The sequence below is a fragment of the Triticum aestivum genome, chromosome 2A (genome assembly GCF_018294505.1).
Source record: "Triticum aestivum cultivar Chinese Spring chromosome 2A, IWGSC CS RefSeq v2.1, whole genome shotgun sequence".
Classification (NCBI taxonomy): Eukaryota; Viridiplantae; Streptophyta; class Magnoliopsida; order Poales; family Poaceae; genus Triticum; species Triticum aestivum.
The window spans coordinates 727,762,707-727,788,226 of record NC_057797.1 but is presented as its reverse complement, the minus strand read 5'-3'; positions in this window follow the sequence as shown (position 1 = coordinate 727,788,226).

The following is a 25,520-nucleotide window of genomic DNA, read 5'->3' as shown; positions in this document are numbered from 1 at the left end:
ATCTCTTCTAGGTGTTTGCTTGCGATGGGGGATCATGGTTGCTCGATAGCGGAGCTACAAATCATATGACCGGAAGCAAGGACTTGGTGGTGGACGTGCACAAGATTCCATCTATGCCCACCAATGTCGAGTGGGTTGACGCCTCATCTTCTAAGGTATTGGGACTTGGCAAGGAAGTCATCTCTCATGATCTCACGATCGGGAAGGTCATGCTTGTTGAGTCCCTTGCATACAATTTACTTTCCGTTCGTCAACTTGCAATCATGGGCTTTGCCACTTTCTTTGATATTGATACCATGGCCCTCTTGTGGAGCAAGACTCTTAAAGTAGCCTTTGTTGGGCATGTCGAGAACGGTCTATATGTGATTAACTTTTCGGAGCGATCTACTAAGACCGCGACATGCCTAATGGCTAAAGTTTATGTGGGATGGCTTTGGCATCGCCGTTTAGCCCATGTCAATATGAGATCTTTGCAAAGTCTTCTCAAGGGGGACCATGTCCGTGGACTAACAAATGTTAGTTTTGCTAAAGATCGTGCTTGCAGTGCTTGTATCAAAGGAAAGCTACACGAGAAGGCTCACCCTCCCATGACTATCATTTACTCAAAGAGGCCTTTGGAGCTCCTTCACTTGGATCTCTTTGGGCCTCCATCCTTTGATAGTCTTGGGGGTAGGAAGTACTGCTTGGTGATTGTGGATGACTACTCAAGATACACTTGGGTGTATTTCTTCAAGAGGAAGAGCGAGACCCAACAAACCATCATTGACTTTGCAAATTAAGCACAACGTCAACACAATGCAAAGATCTTGACAATAAGAAGTGACAACGGCACCGAGTTCAAGAACTACACCTTGGATGAGTTTCTTAGTGATGAGGGGATCAAGCATCAATATTCCACACCTTACACCCCTTAACAAAACGGTGTTGCGGAGAGGAAGAACCGGACGTTGATGGATGCGGCAAGGACCATGATGGCGGAGTTCAAGTCTCCATACAACTTTTGGGCCGAAGCCATCAACACAGCGTGTCATGCATCCAATCGCCTCTACCTCCGCAAGGGATTGAACAAGACTCCATATGAGATACTCACCGGTAACAAGCCCAACCTTAAGTACTTTCGGGTGTTCGGGTGTAAGTGTTTCATTCTCAAGAAAGGTGTTCGGTTGTCTAAATTTAAGGCTAGAGCTTATGAGGGCATATTTGTTGGTTATGCTACAAACTCTCATGCTTACCGTGTCCTCAATAAATCCACGTGACTTATTGAGGAGACGTGTAACGTGGAGTTTGATGAGAATAACGGCTCCCAAGTGGAGCAAAGTGGCACTTGTGATGTAGGTGATGAAATTCCTCCTCAAGCCATAAGAAGAATGGGTGTTGGTTTTATCCTACCCATTGAGGAACCCCTTGTGGCCGAAGGAGAAGGACAATGCTCCACTCAAGTGGAGCCAATACCAACCCAAGGCCCACACGCTTCCGAAGAACAACGTGAAGGCCCTCATCCACAAGAACAAGACCAAGGGAAAGATCATGCTCAAGACGGTGTTGACACACCAAGTGATGCCCAAGGTCAAGTTCTCTCCTCCGAGCAAGTTCAAGAACGAGAACAAGATCAAGACGACGCTCAAGATGATCAAGTGACCACTCCTCGTCTCACCCCCGAGGAGGAATTGGAGCGTCGTGCCGCCAAGGTTGCTTCCAAGCTCTCCACCAAGGATCATCTCATGAAGAATGTGCTTGGAAGCTTAATAAAGGGGGTAAGCACTCGTAGACAATTAGCAAACTATTGTGAACATCACATGTTTGTCTCTTGTGTCGAACCCCACAAGGTCTATGAGGCGCTCGAAGATCCGGATTGGCTCAATGCCATGCATGAAGAACTCAACAACTTCGAGCGCAACAAAGTGTGGAGATTGGTGCCAAGACCGACGGGGAACCACAATGTCATTGGAACCAAGTGGATATTTAAGAACAAGCAAGATGCCCATGGGATTATCATTCGCAAGAAGGCTCGTTCGGTAGCACAAGGCTACTCCCAAGTCGAGGGTATCGACTATGGTGAAACCTTTGCTCCCGTTGCTCGTCTTGAATCCATTCGCATGTTGATTGCATATGCTTCTCATCATGACTTTAAGTTACAACAAATGGATGTGAAGAGTGCTTTTCTTAATGGTCCTATTAATGAATTGGTTTATGTCAAGCAACCCCCCAGGTTCGAGAATCCCTACTTTCCCGATCATGTGTATCAACTCGATAAGGCACTCTATGGCCTTAAACAAGCCCCACGTGCGTGGTATGACCACCTTACCGAGTTGTTACAAGACCGTGGTTTTGAAGTTGGGCTAATCGACCCCACTCTTTTTACTAAGAAGGTCAAAGGGGAGTTTTTTGTGTGCCAATTATATGTTGATGATATTATCTTTGGTTCCCCTAACAAAGCTTTCAATGAGGAATTTGCCGCTCTCATGACCTCAAAGTTCGAGATGTCTTCCATGGGAGAGTTGAAGTTCTTTCTCGGGTTCGAAGTGAAGCAAAGGAGAGAAGGAACCTTCATCAATCAAGCCAAATACACTCAAGACATGCTTAACAGATTCAAGCTAAGTGATGTCAAGCCGGCGTCCACTCCTATGCCCACCAAGTGCCAACTTGACATAGATCCCAATGGTAAAGCGGTGGATCAAAAGGTATATCGCTCCATGATTGGCTCCTTGCTTTACCTTTGTGCATCTAGACCAGATATCATGTTGAGTGTGGGAATTTGTGCACGGTTTCAAGCCGCACCTAAGGAAATTCACTATGTGGCGGTCAAACGAATCTTTCGATATTTGGCTCATACCCCAAACTTTGGCTTATGGTACCCAAGAGGAGAAAACTTCAAGATTGTAGGGTATTCGGATTCCGATTGGGCGGGAGACAAAGTGGATAGGAAGTACACTTCCGGAGGGTGCCAATTCCTTGGTTGCTCTTTGGTAAGTTGGTCTTCCAAAAAGCAAAGTTGTCTGTCTCTCTCGTCCACCGAAGCGGAGTATGTAGCGGCCGGTAGTTGTTGTGCACAACTCTCATGGATGAGGCAAACTTTAAAGTATTACTATGTCATTTGTGACAAAGTGCCTCTTTGGTGTGACAATGAAAATGCCATCAAGATTTCTCTCAACCCGGTGCAACACTTCAAGACGAAGCATATTGAGATTCGGTATCACTTCATCCGGGATCACATTAGGCGAGGGGAGATCGAGCTCAACTATGTCAACACTCATGATAACCTTGCAGATATTTTCACGAAGCCGTTGGATGAAGCAAGATTTCGCGAGTTAAGGCATGAGCTAAATATCATTGATTCGAGCAATGTGACTTGAACCCCTGCACACCCCACCTCACTCAACGTGTTGTCTAGTTTAGGTGTAGGCATGGACATAGGGGGAGTGTTGTTCTCTCAATGAACTTTCCCTCCCCTCATAATGCATAAACTAACCAAGCTCTTTCACATTAGCCATTTCTTTATGGCACTTGTGCTTCAAAGATGAGTGTTGGTCATGGGCCCAAGGTCAAAATCTTCGCGGGGCCATACCTCTAAACTCAAACATAGGTGGCCTCGGCCACTGTCCTCTCTTGGAGAGGTGTGTGTCTTCTTTCTTCTTGTCGGTTTTGTGTGTGTGTCTTTTCATTTTGTCTCAGTTTCCACTCGTGTGTTCTGTCCGGTTTGGTCGGATCCTTTTGCGGCAGAGCGGTACTACCGCTGCGTGAGCGGTACTACCGCTGACCAGCGTCAAGCGGTACTACCGCCCACCCAGCGGTACTACCGCTGCCGGGCGGGTGACTGAGGGAGGGGGGGTTAAGTCGGGGCTGGAGGAGTTGCTTCTTCCCCATACCCATTCGCCCCCACTCGTCTTCTTCGTTGCTCCTGCAACCTCTCACCGCAGGAGGGGCTCGGCCGGCCGTCGTTTTCGGGTCGTCCCTCTCCATTTCCTCCGGACGAGTCGATCCCCACCTCGTCCTCTTGCCATGGATGCCGGTATTGCCCCCGTTCTCGTTCTCTCTTTTCCTAGATCTTGCATCTAGTTTTTAGGGGCAATAGGCATTGGTCTTCTTGTCTTTTGTCTAGGCAATGTTTGCGTAGGATGGAGATGGCTTCTAGGCTCTGTGGATTGAAGTTTGGTAGGCTTATTTTTTGAATTTGGCATCTCTGGTAGTGCCGGATCTGACCACGGCAGTGAAGAACCGCCGCTCTCCATCTGGCGCGGTACTACCGCTCGCCTCGAGAGGTACTACCGGTCCTGTTTCACGGTAGTACCGCTGGGGCAGTACTGCCGCTGGTTGGTCGCAGTACTACCGATGTATGCCCAGTTCCTTCTTTTTCCTACCATGCTTTGATCCTTGTTGTTTTGTTTGGTGGCTTATGCTCTTTTCTTTCGTGTGTTTCTTCTGGTCGTGTGTTTGGTTCCAGGTGATGGTCATCCTGAGCAGCAGGTCCGCCGTGTCAACCCCGGGCGTGCAACGTCAAAGCGCTACCGCACCTTTGAGCCAGCAGGTGGTTCCTCTAGTACTCAACCGCCACCAGCAGGCGCATCTGCAAGTGCTCCACCACCACCTCAGCAGTCGAAGAGATCCGCCAACAAGCCAAAAGGAAAGACTGTGACTGAGATGACTGCCAAGGAGTTTTGGGAAAAGCGTCACCACAACCCCTATGAGGTAGACCAAGATCCCACTTTGGTCAACCGCCCGTTCTGGAACCGCTTTCAGTTTGCCATCTATTTTGATGTGATCAAGGCCAAGAAGAATCTCTATGTTGATGTTCGCTCCATCAACACGGATGCCATGGAGAAGGACCCTAAGTACTTTGGCCATGCCTTTCAGATGTGTTCTCAGCTGAACATTCTCAGGATGATGTAGTTTAACAAGGATTTTGATGCAGATTTGGTGGCTCAATTCTTTGCCACCATTCATCTTGGAACCGATGCCGACAGGACTCTGACTTGGATGACCAATGGCAAGTTGCTTTCCGTCAAGTGGAAGGCCTTCATGGAGTTACTTGATCTGGAAGATCACGGGCTTGAGACTCCAGTAGGCTTCCGCCCTCACCGCAATGCAACATCCACTCACAAGCAAGCCCTTTGGCCCTACTGTACTGTGAAGGTTCACCCAGTGACTAAGAAGGAAACCTATGAGCTGTCTACGTATCTGGACATTTTTCATCGTGTCTTCCGTGATACTCTCTTCCCTCGCACGGGAATCTGGTTATGGTCCACTCCTATCTCGTGGACATGCTTCTTTTCTGCCAGCATGAGAAGGAAGCAAACACTGGAGAGAGCCTGGACATTTCTCATGTTATGTGGTCTGAACTTCTCTCTGCCGTTTCTGAGGACAAGTGCCTGAGATATGGTCCATTCATCATGAGGCTCATTGAGAAGGCCTGGGCACGTGTCTATCCCAGAGTGATGTTGGAAACTAGAGACTTGGTTTCTCATGAGATCAAGCGTCTGAGGAAGAAGGACAATTGGGGCACCCCAGCGCCTAAACCTGGGGGTCCATGTACTGCTGCTGCTGCCATGGAGACTGAGGGTGGGGCTGCAACTGATGATCACGAGGAACACTTTGGACCCTCTAGTGCAGAACCTTCTTGGGCAAAGAAGCTTAAACGCAAGATGAAGAAGATGTTCTGCATGGAGTCTCATGGTCAGTACATGACTCATGTGGCTGAGAAGCAGGCCAGGGTGCGCCACAAGGAGCTCATGCGTCACCTAGGTGCGACCGTTGCCAGCGGTTCTGAGGGACAGATCACTGAAGAGGAGGAATGGATTCACCAGCATTGCCCTTGGACCGATTCAGACGCCGAGCAGTTTCCGACCAACGACGAAGGTGCAGACGATCACGTTGAGATGTGATGTTCGAGATCCTCACCTTGCCATCACCTGGAGCCGTAGCAACGCTCTTTGCCCTTTTGGTGTCTTGATGCCAAAGGGAGTTTAGGGATTTGTGTTGTTGCTGTGTTGCGAGTGTGTCTTTGTGTCTTGTGTTTTCTCATTGTTTTTGCTTGGTTTGGTTTGGTGCCAGTGAGACCTAAGTTCTAGACATATGGTGTGAGACATATGCTTTGTATCGCTACCTTATTACTTATGTCTATTCAGTACTGTAGTATCTTATGAGTTGCATGCTTATCATGTTGTCGGGGGAAACTGATCCACGAACACCTATGGGGCCGGCGGACCGGGCCCCTTTCGGTTCGACGGGGGGCGGAGATCACACGAAGAGCAGATCGAGGCGAAGCACACGAGCAGTTTACCCAGCTTCGGAGCTCTCCGGGGAGATAACACTCCTACTGCTGCTTGTCTGATTGTATTATGTTCTTGCTCGCGGGAGCTAAGTGTTTTCTGGCTTACGAATGAATCGAACCCCCGCGAACCCCCTCTACGTTGTGCATGGGCCTCCTTTTATACGCTAAAGGGGTCACCGACAGGTGGCAACGCAGAGAAGGGTACAAATGTAAAAAGTGAGGTGGTTGGTACAGTTACTTGTACAGTGCACCCTACCTAACCCTGACGGCAGGGGACAAGGGCATTAAATGCCCGTCTGAGTCACCCAAACAGTGCAGAAAAGGACCGTTAGGGGCACCACCGTTCGCCACGATGGCGATCTTGTCAGCTTCGCATGCCACTGCGCACCGCTGGCTGCACAGCCTCCCGCCACGCGCGCCTGGAGAGGCCCCCAGAGCGACACGTTGGTGGATGCGCTGGAGCGTGGGCACAGAGTGGCCGCCTGCCGCGGCAAGCGCCTTGCCGCTGATGTTATCTTGTCGGGCCCGGAAGCTTGTCGCTCACCGGGCCTCGAGGTACCTTGGTTGGTCTTCCCGGCAAGCTCCTCTTGCCGGGGCCTTGTTGCCTTGCCGGAGCGTGTGGCGCGTCGCGGCAAGTTCCTTGGAGTGCCTTGGTTGGCCTTCCTGGCAAGCTCCTCTTGCCGGGGCCTTGTCTCCTGAGCTTAAATACTTTGTTCTTGAATGGCTCCAAGGGAACCAAGGAGGATCTTGGCGTTCTCCCGGCAAGCCTTGCCGCGGGGTGCTGCAACTGCCCGTGCACAAGTTCGGGGTACTAGAGTACCCCTATTCTAGTACACCGACAGGAGCCCCTGGGTTTGGGCCAAACACGGTGTCGAGCGCTGTTGGGCCAGGCCCAAGACAGGGCACGGGCACATGTGGACTGGGCTACGCCGAATCTCGCTCCGTATCCACCGCGCTCTCCCCTAACGGCACGCGTTGAATGCGGCGTCGTGGGAGAGATCGTGGGTGGTTCTTTATTCGGAAGGGCGAAACGTCCGCCCCGTCCCTCTTTATAAGTAGAGGAAACAGGGGCAGTTTGTTCCCCCTCGCTGGTTGCTACTACTCCATCTTCACGAACCTCCGCCGCTCCCCCCCTTCTTCTCGAAGCCGAGAGAGCAGCGCTCCGCCCCCCATTGCCACCAGCATCACCAACGCCGTCGACCTCCCCCACCACCTCCGCCATGGCTCCGAAAGCTGACAAGGGAAAGGGCGTGAAGTCGGCCGAGGCGCAGCGGCTCGCGGCGCTGCGGAAGGAGCGGGCGATCTTCTCCCCCCAGCTCGGCGTGAAGGAGCTGAGGGAGTACTTCTACCTCTTTTGGGCGACGGAGACGCGGGCGCATCCGCGCACGAGGGTACTCCCGGCCGCTGCTTCAGAACTGGCTCCAAACGGGTACCCATTCTTCGCGCTGTTCTTCTATTGTGGGCTCTGCCCGCCCTTCTCGGAGTTCTTCTGCGATATCATGAACACCTACGGCTTCCACCTCCTTGATTTCACCCCCAACGCCGTTCTGACCATGGCAGTTTTCGCACATTTGTGGGAAAACTTTGTCGGAGTCCACCCCAGTGTTGCCCTTTTCCGCCACTTCTTCATACCTCGGGTAGAGAGAGGAGAGCCGCTTGCCAGAGGGATCGCCTGGATCTCGAGAGTCGGCAAGAAGGAGGCGTACTTGGAGGGTGAGCTCCGCAGCAAGTGGGAGGAGTGGAGAGCGGAGTGGTGCTGGATCGTCGAGGAGAATCCACAGCCCTTCACTGCCGTGCGCCAAGCTCCAATAGTGCGCGGCAATGACTGGAGCAACATGGCCCCGGAAGACGAGAGGCTGAAGATCGCCATCACTAGGATCCTTCGCCTCAGGCTTGTCGGGCTCACTGTAGGCGCTGTAGGCGCATATTTCCTCCGCCGCCGCATCGCCCCCCTGCAGGAGAGGGGGAGGCCCGCCTAGGAATTCAAGAACTCGGCGGACATCATGAGGCTGCGGCCGAGCCTCAACTATAATTTCACCGTCTTGGAGCTGGATGCAATGCTCTTGGAGTTGTTCAAATGCGACCCCCAGCACCCATTCACACTGCCGAGGGGCGTCGTTCCATTGTGCAATAATTCTTCGCTTGACCGGATTCGCGCCATGATGCCGTTGTGCGATTCACACAGAATCGTTCCAACTTGGCAAGAGCCTGCGGATGACGTCGTGCAAGCGTTCTTCGACAACTTGGAAGAAGTGCCGATCCACGCTGACGAGCAAAAGAGCCTCACCCGTGACACCACTGACGAGGAGCTGCAGCGCATCACCACCAGGGCGGAAGAGGTTGCGGCCGCAGCTATCGCGGGCGTGTTCGGGTTCACCGTGGAGGAGGCGGAGACGGCAGAAGCGGCAAACCTTGCCGAGCGCGCAGAGTTCATTGGCGAGGAAGAGCCTGCCGGTTCTGAAGCCGAGCCGAGCGAGGCCGGCGAGGAAGAGCCCGAGCCTTCAGAAAGCTTGCCGCAGGCGGAGCCCCCGGCCCCTCCAAGGAGGCGTCTTCGCAGGGCCGCGGACGTAGCGGGGCGGCAGCCAGGTCAACAGCCGCCGAGCCGTGCGACACGCTCTACCACGACAAGCAATGTTGCCGCGGGAGCGCCTCACGCAGCAACGGCAACTGGAGCGGGATCTTCTCAGGCCACCGCGACCGCTCCCGCCAAGCGGGCAAGGGATCCTACTCCTCCGCCTCGCCGCACCAGAGGGGAGCCGGACTTCGATCTTTCCGCGCTCAGCTCCGACGAGGAGGAAGAAGAGTAAGTTTCCTTGGTGCTCTTGTAGTTCTTCAATCTTGCTGTTTTTATCTTGTATCTGACTTGCTTCAATCTGGACTCCTTTCTTTTCAGGACGCTGGCCCAGAGAGCGGGGAAGAGGGCCAAGGCCGCGGTGATTATCATCGAAGATGACCCCATCGTGTCAGCAGGGGTGGGTCTGAGACCACCTTGACGGACCCGGCAACCACTCCTTAAAGCAGCCCCCAGCGCAGCCCCCAGCATAAGTTCATAGTTAGCTTTCTGCTGTCGGGCACGCATGAGTGCTTTTTCCTTTGTTGATATCTTGCTTGTTGATTTGTGTAGGAGCAGAGCAGCCACATCAGGAGCGCCCGGAAGCTGGTCCCGAAGTGCCATCTGCTTCGACTACGCCGCCAAGGGAGGGGTTCCCGGTAAGGGAGCGCTCTCCGGCAAGGGAGGACTCTCCGGCAAGGGGCAGCACCGTCGATCCTGCGGCGGCCGAGACCGCAACTGCAGGTCTTGGCACAGGTAATTCCCTTGTCCAAAAACTTTCCCTTGGGTTCTTCTTCTTCTGATTTTTGATTGATTTTTTCCCTTCTTCGTTCTTCAGACCCATCTGCTGCTGAGCCAATGGAGACAGAGGACGCCGGCGAGGAAGGGGTTGGTGCTGATGAGACCGCCGGCGAGGAGGCCGCCAAGGCTGCCACCGCAGAGGGCGGCGAGGGGTCGGGCGATCGTACTGACGACCCTGAGGCCGCAGGAGCGCCAGGCACTGCGCCGACCGCCGATCCCTCTGCCGCTGCTGCGGAGCCGGGCTCCGAGGAGCCCCAGCCCGGCGCCTACTTGAAGGCCGGTGACGATATCTTCATGAAGCTACCCTGGGCGTCGAGCTCCAGGGCGCCGGTCGAGGGGGAAACTTTTGATAAGGAGGTGCTCGCCTCCGCCGGACTGTCGTTGGTCGACGCGCCCGGCAGTAGCAGTGGCGAGCCTAAGGAGGAGGAGCTGCTGCAGAAGCTGCTGTCACTCTACCGCGCACGGCAAGCCAAGCTGGCTCCCGGGAAGCGCTTGTCGCGAAGGCGGGAGTGGATATGGAGAAGCGCGCGGAGGAGCTCCGGGGCCACAATCAAGAGGCTCTCCGATCCCTGGCACAGGAGTGGAAGCGACTCGACGAGGAGTGCACGTCCTTCCTTCTCGAGAAGGCCGAAGCTGAGGAGGAGCAAAGGCTGGCCGCCGAGAAGCAGTCCGCGCGAGAAGGAGAATTGGTGCAGCGGAAGGCCAACCTCGACATCTACGAGGAGGAGCTCACCAAGCGCGAGCAAGCACTTGGTGGGGCGCTCAGGGAAGCAAAGGACGCTGCCGCAATCGCAGGGGCCGCCAAGAAAGAGCTGGAGGAGAAGGTGGCGCAGCTGGAGGCCAACATCGGGAAGAGCGGCGAGGAGCTTGCCGCGCTCAAGCGTGAGCGTGAGAAGGATGCTGCCGCCCACGGTGAGCTGCAAGGTCTTCTCGCTGAGAGGGGCAAGGAGCTCAGCGCCGCCAAGGATTCCAATGCGGGCCTGGAGTTGAAGTTGGCCACGCTGATGCAGACGCTGGAGGCCGCCAAGGAGCGGGAGAAGACCTTGTCGGAGAAGGTCAAGGCTGACACGGCGCTGCTGGAGAGCATCGTAGTTACCCAGAACTCATTCAGAGATACTGTGGAGCACTGGACCGAGGGTCTGGTGAACATTGCCGCAGTCATCAACGAGGAGCTGGCGCAGCTGGGGATGGAGGACTTTGGGTATCCCTCCGACGAGAATCTCCAACCCAACGCCAAGCTCAGCCTATTCTTCAAGGGCGTGGCGACGGCACTCCAGCGGCTCCGGGAAAGGATCCCAAAGCAGCTGGCCGACGAGTCGTGCAAAATCTGCATCGGGGTTCTCCAGAAGGTGCTGATGAAGGTGGCCTTCCGCAATCCGGGCCTCAGCTTCACCAACGTCCTCAAGTCCTTGCCGCCAGACGCCGATCGGGACGCACTCCAGGCCCTTGTCGCACCCATTATGGATAAGGTGAGCGAGATCAAGAGGGTTGAGGGCGATCGCGTAGACTAGGCCGCCCATTCCTTCTTTTCCCTTGTCGCTGCTAATCATGTTATGAAAACAGTCTGTTAGAGCTGCGACAAGTTATCTTGTAATATAACTTTATTTCTGTTATCAATTGCTATGTTATTTCCTCTACTAGATTCCTTCCTTTGTATGTTTTTACCCTACGCTTCTAGGGAACTTGTCGGCGCAGGCACCCGAGCCGCGAGCGCTGAGTGCGGAACTTCAGCAGCCTGCTGGCGGTGGTGCTTCCGACAAGAAACCATGTCGCGACTAGATGCATCACACTTAAGTTGTTGAGCGGACTCGAAACAAAGTAAGGGCGCAACTAGCCACGAGTTGGTTCCTCCGCGCACAGGTTTTCCATACAAAGCAGGGTTGTTCGAGGAAAATAACTCAAAAATTTAAGAACTGATTGCTCAAACTTTGGCAACTTAGCTTTTCTGTCGTTTGCTTCCCGGCAAGGCAAAACTTTGCTTGAATGACGCCTGGTCCATACCACAATCTTCTCCTCCCCCCCGGCAAACTTGTGTGCGAGGGAACCTTCTTTTCCTTTGTTGAAAAGAAGAAAGAAGAGAAAATAATGATATGGAGCCCTTCGGCTCGTTATTGCTTACCAGATGTAGGTGCTGCACAAAGTGTCAGATAACGCATGCAAGAAAGAAACTAATGCATGAAATGGACAAGTTGTGCGGAGCACATGGGGTTTTGTTTATGCACGGGATCTGCGCCCGGCTTTGTACAAAGGATTACATGCAACAACGGCAAGACTTGTACAAAAGGTGGTTGCCGGAACGGGTTCTGGAAACCGCGCCCTACGGGAAAAACTTACGAAGATGTTCTATGTTCCAGGAGTTGCTCACCGGAATGCCATCTTCGGTCTCAAGGCGGACAGCGCCGGGCCTTGTGACTCGTTTCACCCGATAAGGGCCTTCCCACTTCGGCGTCAACTTGTTGGAATTCTTGGCGGACTGAACGCGCCGAAGAACAAGGTCGCCTTCCTCGAAGCTTATGGCTTTAACTTTGCGGCTATGGTAGCGGCGCAAAGCTTGCTGGTATCGAGCAGCTCGTACAGCAGCCTGAAGACGATCTTCCTCAAGGAGCAGCGCGTCGTCTTGTCACAGCTGTTCTTGCTCAAGCTCATCATAAGCGAGCACTCGAGGCGATCCATATACGAGTTCCGTGGGGAGAACTGCCTCTGCTCCATAGACTAGAGCGAAAGGCGTCTGGCCAGTGGCTCGATTTGGCGTCGTTCTGATTGACCAAAGAACCACCGGCAGCTCCTCGATCTAGTTTCTTCCACACTTGTGCAGCCTGTCGAAAGTTCTGGTCTTGAGCCCGCGCAGCACTTCAGCATTTGCCCTCTCTTCTTGACCGTTGCTTCTTGGATGAGCAACAGAAGCGAAGCAGACCTTGGCGCCAAGGTCTTGGACGTACTGCATGAAGGTGCGGCTCGTGAATTGCGTGCCGTTGTCAGTGATGATCCTGTTAGGGATCCCGAAACGGCAAACAATTGACCTGAAGAACTTGACTGCTGACTGTGCTGTCACCTTCCTCACTGGCTGCACTTCCGGCTACTTTGTGAACTTGTCGATTGCGACGTACAAGTACTCAAAGCCCCCGATAGCTCAGGGGAAAGGGCCGAGGATATCGAGCCCCCAGACCGAAAATGGCCAGGATAAAGGGATCGTCTGGAGAGCTTGAGCTGGCTGGTGTATCTGTTTGGAGTGGAACTGGCACGCTTCACACTTGGTTACTTGTGCAGTTGCATCCTGGAGGGCTGTCGGCCAAAAGAAACCTTGCCGGAAAGCTTTGCCGGCAAGTGCTCTTGCGCTAATGTGGTGGCCACATATGCCTCCATGTATCTCCGCCAACAGCTTTTGTCCATCTTCCCGGCAAATACACTTCAATTTCACACCGTTGAGTCTTCTTCTGTACAGTATGCTATCGACAAACTGGTACATACTTGACTGCCGGGCTACTTTTTCCGCTTCTTCTTGCTCTTCGGGAAGTTCTCCTGTCTGAAGGAAATGGACAATCTGTTGTGCCCATGCTGGAGCTTGTGGCTCGACAACAAGGACTAAAGACACATCTGCTGCTGCGGGAACATCCGCTTCCACGGCAAGGACTTGCGGCCCTGCCAGAGCTTGATGTTCCCCGGCAAGCTTTCCGGAGCAAATCTTGTCGGGAGCGTCTGCTTCAACGGAACAAACCATAAGGCTTGCCGGAGCAGACTGCCCCTCAGCATTCTTGGTGTTGATCTTGGGGACTTTCTTGGCGGCGGCTTCGGGGAGCTCTGCCGGAAAGTAGTCACCAGAAACCAACTTCCTCTTCTTGCTTTGTCCAGTTGATGGTGTTACGGATGGTTGAGTCAACTTGAGCACAAAGATCCCTGGTTCCACAGGTAACTTTAGTGCGGCGCACTTTGACAGGCCATCAGCAATGTCATTCTGAGCTCTTGGGATATGCTCCATCTGTAGGCCGTCAAAGTGCTCTTCTAGCTTCCTCACTTCATCGACATATGCTTCCATCAATGGACTCTGGTAGCTCTTGTTCACTTGGCGGCCGGCAAGCTGCGAGTCACCCCTGACAATAAGCTTCTTGATCCCAAGGTCTGCTGCAATTCTAAGACCGGCAAGCAATCCTTCATACTCTACAGCATTGTTGGTTGCTTGCTCCTTGGGAAAGTGCATCTGGACTATGTACTTGAGGTGCTCTCGGGTGGGCGCGATAAGCAGCACGCCCGCACCGGTGCCTTGCAGCGAGAAGGCACCATCAAAGTACACCAGCCACTCTCTGCTTGCCTCTTTGACAGGGATGCTCGTCTCTGGAATTTCTTCATCTGGGGTTGGTGTCCATTCTGCTATGAACTCTGCTAATGCTCTGCTTTGGATAGTTGAAGTGCTCTCAAACTTGAGGCCAAAACTTGACAGTTCCAGCGCCCACTCGACAATCCTGCCTGTTGCTTCTGGATTTTGCAGTATCCTCTTCAGCGGAAAGCGAGTGACGACTGTGATCTCATGTGCTTGGAAGTAATGGCGCAGCTTTCTCGAGGCCATGAGGAGGCCGAAAAGCAACTTCTGCACACCAGAGTACCTTGATCTAGCCCCCTGTAGAAGGGAACTGACAAAGTAAACTGGACGCTGCATCATTCTCTTCTGCATCTTATCATGCTCCTGCGCAGATCCATCTTTGTCGGGACCAGAGCTTGTCGGTGAAGCCCCCTGCTTGTCGCTGGATGCATCTGCCGTGGTTGCTGGCTCATCATCTGCCTCCCTCTCCGCCACTAACGCAGCACTAACCACTTGATTGGTTGCCGCTATATACAGAAGCAACTTCTCTTGCGGCTTAGGTGCGACAAGTGTTGGAGTGGAGACAGGTATCTCTTCAAGTCCTGCAACGCAGCCTCCGCCTCCAGAGTCCATTTTATTGGACCTGCCTTTTTCAAAATTTTGAAAAATGGCAGGGCGCGCTCGGCAGATCTAGAGATAAACCTGCTGAGAGCAGCCACGCAACCGGCAAGCCTTCGTACATCCTTGACGCGCTTTGGTGCTTCGATCTGCTCAATGGCCTTGATCTTGTCGGGATTGGCTTCAATTCCCCGCTGAGACACGAAGAACCCGAGAAGCTTGCCGGATGGGACTCCAAACACACACTTCTCAGGGTTAAGCTTGAGGTTGATCTTGCACAGATTTGCAAATGTCTCGTCTAAATCTTGAATCAGGGTCGCCCTGTTCTTGCTTTTGACCACTATGTCATCCATGTAGGCTTCCACATTTCTGTGCATCTGCGACTCAAAAGCGTGGTGGACTACCCTTGCGAATGTTGAACCGGCATTCTTCAAACCGAAAGGCATCCGTACGAAGCAGTACGTGCCACACGGGGTGATAAATGCAGTTTTCTCTTCATCCTCTTCTGCCATGAAGATCTGATGGTATCCTGAGTATGCATCAAGAAATGAAAGCAAATCACATCTGGCTGTGGAGTCAACAATCTGGTCAATGCGCGGCAAGGGAAATGGGTCTTTGGGACAAGCTTTATTAACATCAGTGAAGCCAATACAAAGCCTCCATTTCCCGTTAGCCTTGCGCATGACAACACGATTGGCCAACCACGTGGGATGGAGCACTCCTCTGACAAGGCCTGCTGCTTCCAACTTCTTGATTTCTTCTGCGATGAATTCTTGGCGCTCCACTGCCTGCTTCCTGAGTCTCTGCTTGACGGGCCACGCATGAGGACAGACGGCAAGGTGGTGCTCAATTACTTTCCTGGGAACATCGGGGATATCAGACGGTTGCCACGCAAACACGTCGACATTCGCCCGCAGGAAAGCAACGAGCGCGCTTTCCTATTTGGGGTCAAGAGTGGCGCTGATGGTGAAGGTACCACCAGCGCCGTCCTCCTTGGCGGGCACCTTCTTGGTCTCAGGTGGAGCTGCCATTGCCTTCTTACACTTGCCGGTGGAGCTCGATGGTGCGTCCTCGACGGTAGCGCAGCACTCCGAAGAGGTGCGCTTGCCGGAGTGGGCATCAGAGCTCTTGCCGGACTTGGTCTTCTTCTTCCCCCGGGAGTTTCAGCGGCAAGTGTCTTGCGTTCTGATGCAGCTGCTGCTTCCCGGTAGATCTTGTCGGCACAGATAAGAGCATCCTTCTTGTCGCCAGGGACAGAGATGACACTTATCGGGCCTGGCATTTTCAGTACGTTGTACGCATAGTGAGAGGCTGCCATGAACTTGGCGAGTGCCGGACGGCCAAGGATTCCATTGTAAGGTAATGGAAAGTCAGCAACATCAAATGTGACCCTCTCAGTTCTGAAGTTCAGCTCGCTGCCAAATGTTACCGGCAACGTGATCTTTCCCTTCGGCTTGCTCCTTCCCGGGTTGATTCCTTGAAATGTACCGGTCTCTTCGAGCTCGCTGTCAGGGATCTGGAGTTTCTGGAGCACCGCGGAGGAGATCAGCTTCAAGCCGGCCCCGCCGTCAACTAGCATCTTAGTGACCTTGAGGTTGCGGATTGTTGGTGAAACCAACATCGGCAAGCACCCGACCGCAGTTATGCGATCAGGGTGGTCCTCAATATCAAAGATGATAGGCGTGCTGGACCATTTCAGAGGCTTGCGTGACTCGACGGGTGGTTCTGCTGCATTAACTTCCCGCACCCACTGCTTGAGCTGGCGGTGCGAGGTGTGCAGAGAAGCACCACCGTCAACGCACAGGACCTCTGTGGCTTTCTGGAACTCCTGCTCATCAGTCTCCTCATCATCCATGTCTTCATCGTCGTCGTCATCTTCATCCTTGTCGCGGCCGCGAGGAGGTCTGTCTCCTTGCCGCTGCTTGGCCTTGCCGCGGCGTCCTCCTCGGCCGGGATGTTTCTTGCCGGATCCCCCAGCACCTTCCTGGGCCTTCTCCTTGTCGCGTCGCTCGTATTCAGCTTTCTGTTGCTCAACAAGCTGCTCGACTTTCCTGCAGCTCTGGAGATCATGGCCCTTGGTGCAGTGGATCTTGCAATACTGCTTGTTGGTGCCGTCCTGCTTGTCGGCGACCGCCACCTCTGCGGCAACCTCCTTGCCGGAGTCACCAGCTTTGGCTTTCTTGGCGCCACCACCGTTGCCGGACTGCTCAACAACTAGCACCTCTTTGCCTTTCCTCCTTCTGTTGTTCCGCCGCTGGTTTTTCCTTGCCGGGGTAGCATCTTCACTGTCAGATCCTCCCGCTCCTACATTCTCTCCGGGGAGTCTCCTCCCTTCCTCAGCACGTGCACACTTGTCGGCCAGTGCATATAACTCACTGACGTCCCTGATCTTGCACATCGCCATTTCCTCCCACATCCTGCGGTTTCGCACGTTCTGATGGAACGCCCTAATCACCGCGGCAGGGTGGACGTCTGGGATGTTGTGCTGCACACTGCTAAATCTCTGAATGTACTTGCGCAGGGGCTCTCCTTCCTTCTGGGCGAGCAGATGAAGATCACTCTCCTGGCCATGAGGCTTGTGTCCGCCTGTGAAGGCGCCGACAAACTGATGGCACAGATCAGCCCAAGAGGATATGGAGTTGTCCGGCAAGTGCATGAGCCAGGACCTGACGTTGGGCTTGAGTACCAGCGGGAAGTAGTTGGCAAGGATCTTGTCATCCCGTCCCCCAGCAGCCTGCACCGCAATGGTGTAAATGCTGAGGAACTCCGACGGATGCGTCTTGCCGCCATACTTCTCTGGTACGTCTGGCTTGAAGTTCTTCGTGCTGGGCCACTGGACTAGCCGCAGCTCATGAGTGAACGCGGGGCAACCTACCGCGTATGGCAGATCGCCTGGTTCCCCTGGCACGTGCATGTCAACAGAGGGCCCAGCACGCTTGTCGGATTGACGTCGCGCTTCTCTTCGGCGCTCGATGCGAGTTCGAGCGTCTTCTTGTTGTCGATCATGAAGAACTTGGCGCTGATCGCGACGAGCTCGTGGATCCGAAGATGCGGTGGAGTCGCTGTCGAGGTGGATCCGGCGAGTTGGCGATCTTGGCCTTCGGGGCGGTGATTGCATGGTAGTTGCACCTCCACCCGTTTCGTCGCCACCGGCTCGCGCCCGGCAACTATGCCGCGGCGGCGACGCGCTCGGCCGCCGTGGAGTGTTGCCGTTGGCGTAGACGATGAGACTCTGAATGGTGGCCCTCCATTCGTCGATCTTGTCCGACGTCGGAGGGTAATCTAGGAGAAGTTGAGCTCGCGCCAAAACTTCTGCTGGAGTGGTGGGTGGCAGTGGCGGACGGCGCGAGGAGCGGGACGTGCTCGGACTTCTAACTATGTTAGAAGGAGCAGTATCCCGTCCAGGCGACCGTGCCCCGCTCGTGCCAGCACGCTGGCGTGCATGCCGGTCTTGAGCGCCCTGAGATCCACCAGCTTGGTCTTGGCCTATCATGCGTATGGCACTGCAAGTGCCATGACGCTGTTGGTCTTGCGCCTCCTGAGAGTGGCGTGGAACATGTACAGTCGCCGAGGTTTGTGCAGCCTTGTTCTTGGACCTGGCAGCATCATGAGCTTCCTCGTCGACATCCATTCTTCCGCCGGCGTCCATTCCACCACCCGTTTGCTCCAACGGTGGCGGAAGTGACGTGGACGGAGCGGCTGCCGCCGAAGTGTTCTTCTTCGGTGGCATGTTGATGAAGGGAATGAAGATCTAGCTCGTGTGAACGCCGGATCAGGTTCACACAATCTCGACAGCCCCTACCTGGCGCGCCAAAGATGTCGGGGGAAACTGATCCACGAACACCTATGGGGCCGGCGGACCGGCCCCTTTCGGTTCGGCGGGGGGCGGAGATCGCACGAAGAGCAGATCGAGGCGAAGCACACGAGCAGTTTACCCAGCTTCGGAGCTCTCCGGAGAGATAACACTCCTACTGCTGCTTGTCTGATTGTATTATGTTCTTGCTCACGGGAGCTAAGTGTTTTCTGGCTTACGAATGAATCGAACCCCCGCGAACCCCCTCTACGTTGCGCATGGGCCTCCTTTTATACGCTAAAGGGGTCACCGACAGGTTGCAACGCAGATAAGGGTACAAATGTAAAAAGTGAGGTGGTTGGTACAGTTACTTGTACAGTGCACCCTACCTAACCCTGACGGCAGGGGACAAGGGCATTAAATGCCCGTCTGAGTCGCCCAAACAGTGCAGAAAAGGACCGTTAGGGGCGCCACCGTTCGCCACGATGGCGATCTTGTCAGCTTCGCATGCCACTGCGCACCGCTGGTTGCACAGCCTCCCGCCACGCGCGCCTGGAGAGGCCCCCAGAGCGACACGTTGGTGGATGCGCTGGAGCGTGGGCACAGAGTGGCCGCCTGCCGCGGAAAGTGCCTTGCCGCTGCTGTTATCTTGTCGGGCCCGGAAGCTTGTCGCTCACCGGGCCTCGAGGTACCTTGGTTGGTCTTCCCGGCAAGCTCCTCTTGCCGAGGCCTTGTTGCCTTGCCGGAGCGCGTGGCGCGTCGTGGCAAGTTCCTTGGAGTGCCTTGGTTGGCCTTCCCGGCAAGCTCCTCTTGCCGGGGCCTTGTCTCCTGAGCTTAAATACTTTGTTCTTGAATGGCTCCAAGGGAACCACGGAGGATCTTGGCGTTCTCCCGGCAAGCCTTGCCGCGGGGTGCTGCAACTGCCCGTGCACAAGTTCGGGGTACTAGGGTACCCCTATTCTAGTACATCGACACATGTTTTATACTCTACTCTCATATATTATGTGCTTAGAATTATTGGACTATAAAATATAGGGGGTGTTGATCCGAATGTGTCTGTCTTGCATTCCAAACACTCCACTAACTAGGTGCACACATTCAGGGGGAGCCCGTCTATATTTTGTAGTTCTAAGTATCCTTCTTTTATATCTTTTCCTTGTGCAAATCCCTAGTTGTCATCAATCCACCAAAAAGGGGGAGATTGCTGAGGCATATCTCTCTCGATGTGGTTTTGGTGATTGATGACAACATGTTTGCGGACTAATCGTGTGCTTTGAGCATTTCAAAGATTCATCCTTGGCATGAGACAATTTCTTCCCCTCGGAGTGTCATTCAAGACGGTGTAGCTCTTTCGTTTCTTTTTCGGTGGACTAGTTGCGTAGAGGGCACCGTACTATCAAGAGGGGGTCCGCTTTGGTATTGCTTGGGTGGAATCAACACGTACACATCCGCTTCTCACCCTCCGAGCCCTTCTGCTTCTATGGAGAGATCTTCTCTCCTCTTGTGGGTTTTGTCAGGATCCCAGCGGTAGTACCGCCGAGGGGTCACAAGCGGCAGTACCACTCCGAAGCGGTAGTACCGACGGTGACTCCGCAGCAGTACTACCGCTGGCTTACCAGGTCCCTACCGCGTCGATTAGAGGGGTCTTTTTCTGTGTCGGATTGTGCGGTACCTCGCTACGGCAGTAGTGCGGTAGTACCGCTCCTTAGCGGCAGTACCACCCTTCCTCTGCGGTAGTACCGCCGGGTTCCCTCTTTCCCTTTACCCTTCGTTCTACGCGGTAGTATCGCCGAAGGGAGCGGTAGTACCGCTTAACCCAGCGGTAGTACCGCTGTCTCCCGCGGTAGTACCGCCCTCTGTGGGGCTATTTAGTGGGGCAACGGTTGGATTGTTGCCCCCACTATAAAAGGGGGTCCCCTTCTTCCCCGTTGATCTACCTCTTCCCCATCAAGCTCCATTAATGCTCCAAGCTCCATTTTCGCCCGATCTATCTCTCTAGCCAATCAAACTTGTTGATTTGCTCGGGAGTGGTTGAGAAGGCCCTGATCTACACTTCCACCAAGAGATTTTTGATTCCCCCACCTATCCCTAGCGGATCTTGTTACTCTTGGGTGTTTGAGAACCCTAGACGGTTGAGGTCACCACGGAGCCATAGTCCATTGTGGTGAAGCTTCGTGGTATTGTTGGGAGCCTCCGATTAAGTTATGGAGATTGCCCCAACCTTGTTTGTAAAGGTCCGGTCGCCGCCTTCAAGGGCACCAATAGTGGAATCACGACATCTCGCATTGTGTGAGGGCGTGAGGAGAATACGGTGGCCCTAGTGGCTTCCAGGGGAGCATTGTGCCTCCACACCGCTCTAACGGAGACGTACTTCCCCTCAAAAGGAAGGAACTTCGGTAACACATCCTCGTCTTCACCGGATCCACTCTTGGTTATCTCTTACCTTTACTTGTGCAAGCTCTTTAGTGTTACTTCTCTTGCTTGCTTGTTTGTTTGTTTTTGTTGCATCATATAGGTTGCTCACCTAGTTGCACATCTAGACAACCTACTTTGATGCAAAGTTTAATTTGGTAAAGAAAAGTTAAAATTGTTAGTTGCCTATTCACCCCCCCCCCCTCTAGTCAACCTTATCGATCCTTTTAGGGAGGCAACCCAATTTTATTTTTATTCTTGCTTTTTGCTCCTGTTTAGTAATAAATAAATTATTTAGCCTCTGTTATGGTTGTGTTTTTTGTGTTTAATTAGTGTTTGTTCTAAGTAGAACCGTTGGGAAGACTTGGGGAAAGTCTTGTTGAACTTGCTGTAAAAAACAGAAACTTTAGCGCTCACGAGAACTTCTGTCATTTTTATTTGGAGAGAGATATTTAGTTAATTATTTTTGAAGATGATTAATAGATAAATTCCTCACGTCCAGCAATTTATTTTATAATTTTTGGGGTTCCAGATCTTGCGCTAGCTACAGATTACTACAGACTGTTCTGTTTTTGACAGATTCTGTTTTTCGTGTGTTGTTTGCTTATTTTGATGAATCTATGTCTAGTAAAATAGTTTATGAACCATAGAGAAGTTGGAATACAGTAGGTATAACACCCATATAAATAAAGAATGAGTTCATTACAGTACCTTGAAGTGGTATTTTGTTTTCTTTCGCTAACGGAGCTCACAAGATTTTCTACTTTAAGTTTTGTGTTGTGAAGTTTTCAAGTTTTGGGTAAAGATTTGATGGATTATGGAACAAGGAGTGGCAAGAGCCTAAGCTTGGGGATGCCCATGGCACCCCGAAGATAATATAAGGACACCTAAAAGTCAAAGCTTGGGGATGCCCCGGAAGGCATCCACTCTTTCGTCTACTTCTATCGGTAACTTTACTTGGAGCTATATGTTTATTCACCACATGATATGTGTTTTGCTTGGAGCGTCTTTTATGATTTGAGTCTTTGCTTGTTAGTCTACCACAATCATCCTTGCTGTACACACCTTTTGAGAGAGCCATACATAATTTGGAATTTGATAGAATACTCTATGTGCTTCACTTATATCTTTTGAGCTCTATAGTTTTACTCTAGTGCTTCACTTATATCTTTTGAGTTTTATAGTTTTGCTCTAGTGCTTCACTTATATCTTTTAGAGCATGGTGGTGGATTTGTTTTATAGAAACTATTGATCTCTCATGCTTCACTTAGATTATTTTGAGAGTCTTAATAGCATGGTAATTTGCTTAATAATAATATGCTTGGTATGCAAGATTAATAATAAAACTTTCTTATGAGTGTGTTGAATACTAAGAGAAGTTTGATGCTTGATGATTGTTTTGAGACATGGAGGTAATAATATCAAAGTCGTGCTAGTTGAGTAGTTGTGAAATTGAGAAATACTTGTGTTGAGGTTTGCAAGTCCCGTAGCATGCACGTATTGTAAACGTTATGCAACAAATTTGAAACATGAGGTGTTATTTGATTGTCTTCCTTATGAGTGGCGGTCGGGGACGAGCGATGGTCTTTTCCTACCAATCTATCCCCCTAGGAGCATGCGCGTAGTACCGAGGTTTTTGATGACTTGTAGATTTTTGCAATAAGTATGTGAGTTCTTTATGACTAATGTTGAGTCCATGGATTACACGCACTCTCACCCTTCCATCCTTGCTAGCCTCTTCGGTACCGTGCACTGCCCTTTCTCACATTGAGAGTTGGCGAAACTTTGTCGGTGCATCCAAACCCCGTGATATGATACGCTCTTTCACACATAAACCTCCTTATATCTTCCTCAAAACAGCCACCATACCTACCTATTATGGCATTTCCATAGCCATTCCGAGATATATTGCCATGCAACTTTCCATCATTTCGTTCATCATGACACATTCACCATTGTCATATTGCTTAGCATGATCATGTAGTTGACATAGTATTTGTGGCAAAGCCACCGTTCATAATTCTTTCATACATGTCACTCTTGGTTCATTGCATATCCCGGTACACCGCCGGAGGCATTCATATAGAGTCATCTTTGTTCTAGTATCGAGTTGTAATCATTGAGTTGTAAATAAATAGAAGTGTGATGATCATCATTTTCTAGAGCATTGTCCCAAGTGAGGAATAAAAAAAGAGGAAATGCCATAAAAAAGAGAAGGCCCAAAAAGAGAAAGGCCATAAAAAAGAGAAAAGGCCCAAAAAAGAAAAAAATGAGAGAAAAAGAGAGAAGGGACAATGTTACTATCCTTAGCCACACTTGTGCTTCAAAGTAGCACCATGATCTTCATAGTAGAGAGTCTCTCATGTTATCACTTTCATATACTATTGGAAATTTTTCATTATAGAACTTGGCTTGTATATTCAAACAATGGGCCTCCTCAAGTGCCCTAGGTCTTCGTGAACAAGCAAGTTGGATGCACACCCACTAGTTTCTTTTGTTGAGCTTTCATACATTTATAGCTCTAGTGCATCCGTTGCATGGCAATCCCTACTCCTTGCACTAACATCAATCGGTGGGCATCTCCATATCCCATTGATTAGCCTCATTGATGTGAGACTTCCTCCTTTTTTGTCTTCTCCACATAACCCCCTCATTATATTCTATTCCACCTATAGTGCTATGTCCATGGCTCGCGCTCATATATTGTGTGAAAGTTTATAGGTTTGAGATTACTAAAGTATGAAACAATTGCTTGGCTTGTCATCAGGGTTGTGCATGATGATAGCATTCTTGTGTGACGAAAATGAAACATGACTAAACCATATGATTTTGTAGGGATGAACTTTCTTTGGACATGTTATTTTGAGAAGACATAATTGCTTAGTTGGTATGCTTGAAGTATTATCATTTTTATGTCAATATGAACTTTTGTCTTGAATCTTTCGGATCTGAATATTCATACCACAATTAAGAAGAATTACATTAAAATTATGCCAAGTAGCACTCCGCATCAAAAATTCTGTTTTTATCATTTACCTACTCGAGGACGAGCAGGAATTAAGCTTGGGGATGCTTGATACGTCTCCAACGTATCTATAATTTTTGATTGCTCATGCTATATTATCTACTGTTTTGGACATTATTGGGCTTTATTATCCACTTCTATATTATTTTTGGGACTAACCTATTAACCGGAGGCCTAGCCCAGAATTGATGTTTTTTGCCTGTTTTAGGGTTTCGAAGAAAAGGAATATCAAACAGAGTCCAAACGGAATGAAACCTTCGGGAACGTGATTTTCTCACCGAATACAACTCAGGAGACTTGGACCCTACGTCAAGCCAATTAACGGGAGGCCACGAGGTAGGGGGCGCCCCCCCAGGCGCGCCCTCCACCCTCGTGGGCCCCCTGTTGCTCGACCGACGTACTTCTTCCTCCTATATATACCCACGTACCCCCAAACTATCAGAGACGGAGCCAAAACCTAATTCCACCGCCGCAACTTTCTGTATCCACGATATCCCATCTTGGGGCCTGTTCCGGAGCTCCGTCGGAGGGGGCATCGATCACGGAGGGTTTCTAGATCATCATCCAAGCCCCTCCGATGAAGTGTGAGTAGTTTACTTCAGACCTACGGGTCCATAGTTAGTAGCTAGATGGCTTCTTCTCTCTTTTTGGATCTCAATACAATGTTCACCCCCTCTCTCATGGAGATCTATTCGATGTAATCTTATTTTTGCGGTGTGTTTGTTGAGACCGATGAATTGTGGGTTTATGATCCAGTCTATCTATGAATAATATTTGAATCTTGTCTGAATTCTTTTCTGTATGATTGGTTATCTTTGCAAGTCTTTTCGAATTATCAGTTTGGTTTGGCATACTAGATTGGTTTTTCTTGCCATGGGAGAAGTGCTTAGCTTTGGGTTCGATCTTGCGGTGTCCTTTCCCAATGACAGAAGGGCCAGCAAGGCACGTATTGTATTGTTTCCATCAAGGATAACAAGATGGGGGTTTTATTATATTGCATGAAACTATCCCTCTATATCATGTCATCTTGCTTAAGGCGTTACTCTGTTTTTAACTTAATACTCTAGATGCATGCTGGATAGCGGTCGACGAGTGGAGTAATAGTAGTAGATGCAGGCAGGAGTCGATCTACTTGTCTCGGACGTGATGCCTATATACATGATCATACCTAGATATTCTCATAACTATGCTCAATTCTGTAAATTGCTCAACAGTAATTTGTTCACCCACCGTAGAATACTTATGCTCTTGAGAGAAGCCACTAGTGAAACCTATGGCCCCCGGGTCTCTTTCTCATCATATCAATCTCCATCACTTTATTATTGCTTTTCCTTTTTACTTTTCCTTTTACTTTTCACTTTGCATCTCTACCAAAAATACCAAAAATATTATTTATCATCTCTATCAGATCTCACTTTCGTAAGTGATCGTGAAGGGATTGACAACCCCTAAGCGTGTTGGTTGTGTTGAGCTATTGTTTTTGTGTAGGTACGAGGGACTCGCACGTAGCCTCCTACTGGATTGATACCTTGGTTCTCAAAAACTGAGGGAAATACTTATGCTACTTTCCTGCATCATCCTCTCCTCTTTGGGGAAATCCAACGCAGTGCTCAAGAGGTAGCAAGAAGAATTTCTGGCGCCGTTGCCGGGGAGTCTGCGCAAAAGTCAACATACCAAGTACCCATCACAATCCCTATCTCCCGCATTACATTATTTCCATTTGCCTCTCGTTTTCCTCTCCCCCCTTCACCCTTGCTG